The following is a 10,201-nucleotide window of genomic DNA, read 5'->3' as shown; positions in this document are numbered from 1 at the left end:
CTTTTCTCACATCTTGCTGAAAACAGAAAAATATTTCAACCTTGGCATAGCCACTGAATTATTCATCTGAAAATTAAAAACAAAAACAAAACCCAAACTTTGATCCAACTCGGACTGGATCCCCCCGCCCCGCCTCTTGTTCCTGGTCACCCTTCCTCCGAAAGGAGGCAGGAGCCCTTGTTCTTCCCTGGGGTCAGTGCCGAGGGGGTATCTGTCCTCTCTTGTCCTTCTGTGGGGGCAGTGCCCGAGGGCCAGGCGTGACCACATCCTGCCCTGAACCCTGGACCCGTGAAGCTTAGGGCCTGGGGTCATGGAGCGCGCAGGCTGGGGCCTGCCAGGGAGAGGCGGGCATCAGTCAGAGGAGAAAGCTGCTCACGGCTCCCCAGAGCAGGAGCTGGGCCAGAAGGAAGATACGGGGCCAGTGGGATTCTGTTGCCAGCTCTCAGCCCCTGGGCCAGCCCCCCACACGGCCTGTGCCCCCCACTCTCCCTGGAGCTGGATGCTGACATGCCGGAGACCTGGGATGCTATTTCCAGAGCCGACGCTCGACCATGTAGGGAGCAGGCAGCTGGGACAGACAGCTGACCTCTGGATGACCTCTCGGGTTATCTGTTAGGACTTCTCTTCCACTTCAAGGCTCACTCTGACCATACGGCACTTGCTTGGCAGTGCGGAGGAGGAGACTCTGGCCTTTGCTCAGGGGGCCTTTGGGATGGCTGCCCGCCCCAGGCCTGGCTTTCCCCCGGGTTGTGAGCCTTCCTCAGATCTTTGGGAGCATCTGTCATACTCCACCCCGCACTGTGCTCTCCAGGAAGCTCCCCCCCAAACTCCTCCTTGAGTCTTGCTTCTATGGCAGCCATATTTTCTGAACCCCGAATCAAAACATGAGGTATAAGCCTTCCTAGGTTATTCAGGGAGGTGGACCTTCAAAGTCAAGGCTGCCCTGGGGAGCTGGGACCTGGTGGCTGCCTCTCTGCGTGGAAGGCCTAGGAGCTTCCCAGTGATGGGGACTCCTTTTTGGAGATGGTCTGCCTTTTCATTTCACTTGTTTTTTAAGTGTCTCCCTCAGGAAATTCAATGATTTCTGTTCTCAGAAATGACTTTGTAAGTAGCAACTGAAGCTTCATGCATGGATGGCCCAGATGCCTTGGAAGTTCTGGCTTACCTGGGTCACACACACAGCCACATCCACGTGTCCTCAAGATGTGGACGGACAAACCACCCCTCACTCTGTCTCCAGCAAACACTCTGCCCGGACACAGAAAACGGCTGCCTAATTATTCAATGTGACTGTCAGCGTTAATCAGATTATCTGGAAGATACTCAACTCTGTTTCATTTTGTTGCACAAATAAAGCCTAAGGGGAGGAGAGCTCTCTCTCCGGCTGTCCCTTTTGTGAGAGGAGTCTTAAAGTGCACGTGGGGTCCTTGAATCCTGAGATCAGCAGCAGCTGGATCGGCAGCGGTGCCTGAGGACTTTCAGGGGCAGAGACCTGGGCAGTGGGGGGCGCGCAGATGGCGGGCTGGGGGGTACAGCTGGATGGGGAAACCAAGGCTGGGACCAGCAGAAAGGGCCTGGCCCAGATGCTTGGAGCAAGGCTTGGCTCAAGCCCTGACGGTGAGCTGGGGTGAGAGTAGGTGTATTTGTTTGCTCAGAGCAAGTACCCAGGCTGGTAGGTTTAAGCAACAGGCAGTTATCATCTCATGTTTCTGGAAGCTACAAGAATAAGACCAAGATGCCGGCAGGGTCAGCTCCTTCTGAGGGCTAAGAGGGAGAATCTGTCCAGGCCTCTCCCCCAGCTTCTGAGAGTTTGCTGGCAGTCTTTGGCATCCCTTGGCTTGGAGACACATCCACCCATTTCTGCCTTTATGTTCACACGGCGTTTTTTCCTGTGTGTGTGTGTGTCCATTTCCAGATTTCCCCCTTGTATAAGGACACCAATTTTTAGGAGTCCATCCAGCTCAATCTTACCTCCTCTTAACTAATTACATCTGCAATGACCTGAATTCCAAAAAAAAGAAAAGCCATCTTCCCAGGCACTGGGGTTAGGACCTCAACATTCAGATTTGGAGAGAATGCAGTTCACCCTGTAACACCAGGTGCAGGGGTAAGGGGAGCCTGGATGCAGCCTGGATAGTCAGGCACTAATGGGACCTCGGGTGGGGGTCCCAGCAGCAGTCAGGAACCCGGGGTTCTCAGGGGCTGAAGGGTCGAGGAGATAGGAGGGAGTGTTCAGATGGATCCCTGTACAGTGTAGGGCCATCCCAGCTGAGTTAGCCTCAGTCCTGGAGGAGGTAGGGTTCCCACACACCCCCGATGGCGGGGACCCAGTTCCTCTGACGATGAACTCATGGGGACAGTGATGAAGCCAGTGTGCCTGTAAGTAAGGCTGAGACCACAAACTGACGCTCACTCCACCGTCCCAGCTGGGGACTGTGTCTCTGATTCCTCTTGTGTCTTTCAAACCAGGGGGTTCTGCCCCACTACCTGGGAGCTTAGTTCATGAAAAATGAATTTTGTCCAGACTGTTAGTGAGTGTGGCAGAAACTATTAGTTATCCCCCAATATCCATTCTCTTTTTCTTCCGTAGTAATAAATCTCTGGTTTTTAGCCAGTCATATGAGTCTCTGGAATAAAAAAAAATACATTTCCTAGCTTCCCTTGCAGCTTTGTGACTATGTGACTAAGTTTTGACCAGTAGGAAGTAAGCAGAAGCTTCTGGGAAGTTTATGCTTTGGAGAACCTTCTGCTTCAAGGAACTTTTTTTTCCCTCCTGACTCCTCTTCCTCCAGCTCACTCATTTAGTTTGACCCAGGCACTCTTCTAAGCATTTTACATACATTGACTCCTTTGTTTCTTACAACCTTATCACAGGACCTCTTTCTCCATCCTCTGGCCACATGTGGAGGATTCTGAGGCTTTAGGAAAGGGCAGGACCACAGGACGGAAGCCACCTGTGTACCTGACTCCTTGGATGCATTTCTTAAATAGGTTTATTTAGCAAATACTAGAGCCTACAATGGGGCTTCCCAGGTGGTGCTAGTGGTGAAGAACCCGCCTGCCAATGCAGGAGATGTGAGAGACGCAGGTTCGATCCCTGGGTCGGGAAGATCCCCTGGAGGAGAGCATGGCAACAGGAAGCTGTGGGCTACAGTCCATGGGGTTGCACAGTCAGACGTGACTGAAGTGACTTAGCACACACAGAGCCTGCAATATACTGGACCCACAAGGAGGAAAGACACCTGCAGATCAGGAACACTCAGACTGGACTGTCACATGACCAGGGGAAACAGCCTTTATTGTGTTAGGATGTTAACACCGGGGGGCTTGCCTGTCACTGCAGCTAGACCTGACCCTAACTAAGTTAGTCCTCAAGACCAGGATGGACCAGCTTGGCCGTACTAACAAACCCCACTTTGTGCTCTTGCTCTGATTTCTGTAACTCCCATAACTCCTATTGTTAATCGGGATTTTCTGCGAAACACTTGTGAGTCTAATCTTATCAGAGAACATGACGATTGCCTGGTCCTCTAGATGGCCTCCTATCTTTTGCCCTAGTTCAGTTTCAGTGTGTATCTGACTTTAACCTTTGGGGTTTCTGGCCATTTTAGTTTTGCCAGTTTTGACCCTCAGTGCTTCCAAAGTGCCACTCACTCCATGATTGTACTTTGGTGCCTTCAGCCCAGGTTATTTTGGGTCCTTCTGCCTCAAAGAGCTGGGCACCTTGACTTGCAAAAATCCACACTAACCTGACAGATGACTCAGTTAGCAAGAGGGTGATGACTTATATTCAGCATCTATCATAGCAGCCTCTCCTCTTGAGATCTCTCAGTAGACAATTTAAAACCTGATCGCTGCAAATTCCTAGGACTCCACCTGGCCCATTTGGACTAAAAAAAAAAAAACAAACAAACAAAACAACAAATGAACTAATCTCAGAATGACTCTCATGGAGTCCTCAACATTCCATATGGTTGAAAGGTGGTCTTGCTAGTGGTAATGTGGCTGGAACAATTGGTATGAAGCGGGCTAGTTCTCACATCCAGGCCTTAAAAACCTCACCATTTCTTTATCTTCTGGGGATCATAGAAAGGAACTAGGAGCTGGCAGCTTGGACTGGGCTCTTCAATGGTCTTATGACCCCCACTTAGCACTAACACCACAGAAACAGTTGTTAACCATCTACCAGCTTCTGGACGGTTATGATGATTAGACCTCAACTCTTAAGAAATCTTACCTGGCCCATTTGTGGGAATAAATGCTCAGAACTCTATAAATCTCCCAGGAATAAGACATCAAGGAACCCCAGCAGGGTTAAGAGTGTTCCTTCATTCTCTAATAGTTGGAGAGGTGGGAAAAAAAGAAAAAAAAAAAAGACTGCAAATCAGACAGATCTGAGTTCAAATAGTGACTTTGCCAACTGCTAGATATGTGAGTGTTTCCAAGGTGTATTATTCCCCAGCACTCAGTTTTCTCATTTGCAAAATGGGACACATTCTTATCTTTTGAGAACCAGATGTATTGACTGTAAAGCCTCTCTAAATGTAATTATTTTGGGAGTGATAGAAATGCTCTTGCCTTGCAGAGCTCCGTCTGTTCTGATGCTGGGGGAATCTTCATTCTCCTTCATTCTCATTCCCTCTCTGACATCATCAGTCTCAGAATCCCAGCTCTGTCTTTTAACAAAGTATGTAGCTTGTCCACATGACTTAACCTCTTCATATGATTCCCTCATCTTTAACATGGGGGTAGTGACAGTCCCACAGCACTGTTGTGAGTATTGAATGAGTGAAAGTGTGTGAAGCACATTAAAGGATCAGTTAAATTATCACTCTTATAGGAAGGGATTCCTTGCCAGCTCATTGTGTCTCCCCTTTAGGACAGAAAGCTCCTTGGGGCTTGAAACCTCGTCTCTTCACCTGCCACAAACTCCCATTTGCTGTTAAACCTCGTCTTCAGGATGCTCAGCCGCCTCTCAAGGACTCACTGGCTGGGAAAGGACAGGATGTGACCAGTCCCTGGGCTGGTGAACTTTTGGGCACAGACTTCACCCCCGAGCCTCAGATCCCATCTCTAGTGTGGATGGAGCCCTGTAGCAATGGTTTGTTATCAGAAAGAAATCTTGCTGCCAGAGTCTTTTTAGAGGGGGTGCGGGGTCTATTCGTAAATGTTTCTTATTGAGTTGGTGTTGGTCCAGGGTTTGCCTCACAAGTGCATCCAGGGATCCCTCTCATTTTCCTTCTCCATGTCCTCTCCCTGGTCCCTCCCTGTTAACCCAACACCACACCATCCCTCTCCCACAAAAAATTCCCAGTCTGAGGCCAGTTACAGTCAACAAGTTTTCCTCGTCCAGAAATAAGAGAGAGATGGTTTCAGATGCCTGAGAATGGAACCCGACCCAGACACAAAACTCTCTTCTCATAGCTTTGGTGTGAGTACGTCACATGGGTCTTTAGCTCATCTTCTATCCGAAGCCGGCCTCCCAGGAAAAGGATGCTGGGAGGAAAGCATCCTCCCTGGGGTGCGAGTAAAGCTGCTGTCAGAGTCTCATGACACGCGTGACACAAGGCGCTCGCTGCCACGCTCAGAGCAGGGTTGGTACTCTGTGGCTGTTAGGTCTCCTCCTCACCCCAGACCCCTACCCAGCTGACTCTGGTGTCCAGACCACAGACAGGTGCTCCTCCGCCTCCTGTAGAGGGGTAGGTAGGATGCTCACCACGGGCTATCCCAAGGAACGTGTGGGCAGTACTAGGTGGGGCTGTCAGAGGCGCCCAGCATTGAGCCATGAAGCTGGAGGGGGTGACGAGCTCCTCGTGCCTGCTCGGGCTTCTCCCTCTATGCAGGTAGGGCCATCCCGCGGGTCCACAGCCACCGCTGCCTGTTCTCCCAGCGCTCACAGCATCAGGAGCTGGAATCTCGCCCCTCCTTCCCCAGTGTGAGGACCACCAGCCAGTGCTGCGTCAGGGGCCTGGACATCCGGAGGGGTTTTCCCATCCCGTGCATTCTGCTTTCAAAGAAGGAAACGCGGGCAGATCCACACAAGTGTTTTTTCAACCTGACGGTTAAACGTGTTTTTTCTCACAATCTCAGATAAGCACCCGGAGCTGCATCGTCTGAGGCTGTGTCACTTAGAGAACTACTTGATAGCTAATTATAAGTCACCAACTGCTAACCAGCCATCAGATGTCAGCGAGGAGACCTGATTTAGCCTTTTCATATGCACCGGGAGAGCAAAGGAACAAGGAGTTAGGGAAAAACGCTAGAAACAGGAACGACACATATCATTAAATAAAGCTGTGACCAGCCTTCAGCGCTGCCAGCTTCTCTGAACAGGCCACGCCCGCGCTCTCATTAACCTCGGGAAGCTGAAAGCAGCTTGTCCAGCGAGGCGCTGGGCATGTAGTTGGAACCGCCGCCGTAATGAACAAGGCAGGGCCACCTAGCCCGAACCTTTCTCTCTGACTTCACTCTTCAGCCGTGCTCGAGTGTAAATAAACTTGTTTACCAAGTCCAGAAAGCGGATGGCAATGAAGTCTTATTTGCGACACTGCAGTGACCAGCCTTTGTGCACAGTGGCCCTCGGAAGAGTGGAAAAAATAACCAGAGACTCTGTATTTCTGGTCAATGGCGGCCATGCAGATGTCTTGGGCCAAAGCCGCTAGTCAGTATTCTCTTTTTCTTCTCATTGTGTGTCTGTAACAGAGGAAACCCTTGTTACTGTGCCTGATGTGGTAAACAAGATTATACCGTGTGCAACGAGAAGAAAAGTGAAACAAGAAGCATTGATGAATGTTCCAACGGGTGTAATCTTAGTGGCCAGTATGTGGTTTTTTATGAAACGAAGGCATGAAACGAGGACCCTAATTATTACTTTCAGTTGACAAAGTGTGGTGAATTGGAGAATGTGGCAGGACAGCTCTGGCTGGGTCTCAAGGCAGCTTTAGAAGTAAATATAGAAATTCTTGTGTACACGGCATTACATAAAAAAAGTCGCCTTAAAAAGCAAGGTCAGTTTTTCATACCTAACTGAGTGGTTCTGGCAGATGACTAATTTTGTTTGCTTTTGTTGTTCTGTAGCAGGGACCCACAAACTCCAGCCCACGGGCCAAGTCTGGCCCATGGCCTGTTTTTATAAATAAAGTTTTATTGGGAAAAACTACATTCATTGGTTTATGTGTTGTCTGTGGCTGCTTTCATGATACAACAGCAGAGTTGAGTAGTACGACAGAGGCCCTACAGCCACAAAACCTAAAATATTTATAATTTGGCCTTTTATAGAAAAAGATCACTGACTCCCGCTCTTTTGGAAACTGTTATTTCAGAGAAGGTCCACAGTCTGTTGGTGAGGTGGTGGCCAGAAGGAGGGGGAATGAAAAAGTCACACAGGAAGAAAGAAGCAGAAAGAGTATATGCAGGGGAAACTGGGGCCTTCAACTAGGATCTGGGTTCCCACATGAACAGGGAGAGGAATGGATTCTGTGTGTTTTGATTCCATTTTTAAAATAAGCAGTCTATACAGAGCATAAATCTAAATGGAACAGCTTGGGTACAAAGAGAAATTACCACATAGGCTTTTATAGAGGTATTAAACATTTTATCAAGTTATGGGATCTCTTGCTCACAAATAAATTATGTAAATATGAGAACTACAGTAAAGCCAAACATTTCTTTGGACGCTCACAAATGGAAGCGAAGGATCCTAACTTCCTCTTGCCCACTGCCTGGGAAACCTAAAGCGGCTGAGTTCTCTCATTGTTAGGACTTTGTATGAAGGTCATCACCTACATTTGTTGCTGCACATTGAAAGAGAACAAACATGCAACATTTTTCTCATGCCGGAGGGACCTCTTGCCCAATAGGGCTCATTACATTAGGCCAGTGCCTACCTGTTTAATAATTCTGTCTGGGCTCAGAAGCCAAGCAGGTCCTAAGGCAGGTGCCGGCTGTGGCTTTTACTGGAGGTGCAGATCTTTGAACCCCAGAGCTGGAGGTGTGGGCTCACTCTGGGTCGACACTAAGTGACGTGACTGTTAATAGACTAAGAACATGTTAGTCCAGACGGCCCAATGTCTGGGCTTCTTAGACAAAAGACAACTTCTAGTTCCGAAAGTCCTAGTAAAACTTTTACTGCTGATTCCCTTTCCTGTCCTCTCAGTGAGAAAGACAAAGCTTGTGTACACAGTCTGGCAGTAGCCACATACTCAGCAGGAACAACAGACAACAGAGGTAGTGGGTAACCCTCGGGGCACAGAGGGGATAAGTAACTTGCCGAGGGTCACATAGAAAGTGCGGGAGCCCAGCAGTCTGACTCCAAAGTCAAAAAGTTTCAAAGGACTTCAGGCACATAGAGTTGGCTTGATTCTAATCTTTGTATGATACACGCTCTCATGCACAGACTCTGGTCTACTTATTTAATTAATGAAGTTACAAATCACAAAAGACACAGAGACATAAAGTCTTAGTCTGGGCTCCCATAGGAGCAGACCCTGAAGGCAGTTGGGGGCAGGTGGCTTATCTGGAAGGTGCAGGGCAGTCAGCAGGAGAAAGAAGGAGTGAGGTAGGAAAAGAGGCAGCGTATAAAGGGCATGTCCTTACGCAGCAGCCCAAAAGGAGCTGGATCTTACCCTGTGGGCACAGAGCTGGGAATCGCCCCTGCACCCGAGGGGCGCGAGTCTGGGGCCGTTTACACCACTCAGTTAGTGGTTTACAGATGCTGAGGAATGCGTGGCGGGGCTGGGGGGTGGGGGAGGAGGCTTTAAGGACAGAAGCGCACACCTTGGTAGTTGGTAGGTATCTGGGGCATGTGAAAAAAGCAGAATCCAATGCAGAGTTTCTCAATTGAAAAAAAAAAATTACTTCCACTCTAAGGAGACTTTTAAAGCAATTTTTCCTAATTACCCCTGCCCCATCAAATTTTACTACTGCAAACATATTGTTGTTATGTACTATTGCCCTTTGTGTGTGTGTGTGTGTGGGGGGGGGGGGGTTGCAAATTGCAAACCAATAAAATACACAAGACTTTTTTTTTTTTTTTTTGTCCCTGGTATTAGTCAAGGTTCTCCAGAGGAACAGAACCAACAAGGTGTGTGTGTGTGTGTGTGTGTGTGTGTGTGACTTCATTCAAAAGTATGTGTCAAAGTTGCTCAGTCATGTTCAACTCTTCGCTACCCCATGGACTATGCAGTCCATGGAATTCTCCAGGCCAGAATACTGGAGTGGGTTGCCTTTCCCTTCTCCAGGGGATCTTCCCAACCCAGGGATTGAACCCAGGTCTCCTATATTGAGGGCGGATTCTTTACCAGCTGAGCCACCAGGGAAGCCCAAGAATACTGGAGTATCCCTTCTCCAGCAGATCTTCCTGACCCAGGAATCAAACTGGGGTTTCCTGCCTTGGAGGTGGATTCTTTACCAACTAAACTATTAGGAATTGGCTCCTATGATTATAGAGGATAATGAGTCCCAAGATCTGCTGTCTATAAGACCCAGGATGATATAGTTTCAGTCCTAAGGCCTGAGACACAAAGAAAGCTGATGTTTCAGTTCAAATCCTGAGGAAGGAAAGAACTTCCCAACTCAGGGTGGTCTGGCAGAAGGGAAAGTCAGCCTTTCTGTTCTATTTAGGCCTTCAACTGATGGAGGATCCCCCCACATTAGGGAGGACAATCTGCTTTACCAAGTCTACCAATTCAAGCGTTACTCTCACCCAGAAACACTCTCAACAGACACATTCAGAGTAACAGCTCATCATAACACTGGTCCAAATGTCTGGACAGACAGTGGCCCAATCAAGATGAAACAAAATTAACCATCACTTGCTACCACCCCTCGTCCTGTATCAGATTTCTCCCAGTTGGGGGCGCTGCTGCCCATGTTGAAGACCCACGGTCTGAGAGACCTGGACAAACTACACACAGCACCTGTTCCCGCCTGCTCTTTTGGTGACCGGGCCTGCGCTGGAGTGATGGGGGGTCCACAGGAGCCGAGAGAGGAGCATAACACATCAGCTCATCCTTCTAGGCTAAGGGGTCCCCAGAAAGGAGAGAGAGAGACGGAGAGGGTAGGACAGATTGGAAGCAAATGATGAACTTTGATAACCCATCCCAACAGAAGTGAATCTCTGGTTTTCATTATTTTCCGGGATTCTTCAGAACTTTTGATTTTCCCCCAAAGAGCTCCGGTACAAACCAATTAGGCCCTACCT

This window comes from Cervus elaphus, chromosome 13, assembly GCF_910594005.1.
Source record: "Cervus elaphus chromosome 13, mCerEla1.1, whole genome shotgun sequence".
Taxonomy (NCBI): domain Eukaryota; kingdom Metazoa; phylum Chordata; class Mammalia; order Artiodactyla; family Cervidae; genus Cervus; species Cervus elaphus.
The sequence above is the reverse complement of the archived record's forward strand: the minus strand, read 5'-3'. Positions refer to the sequence as shown.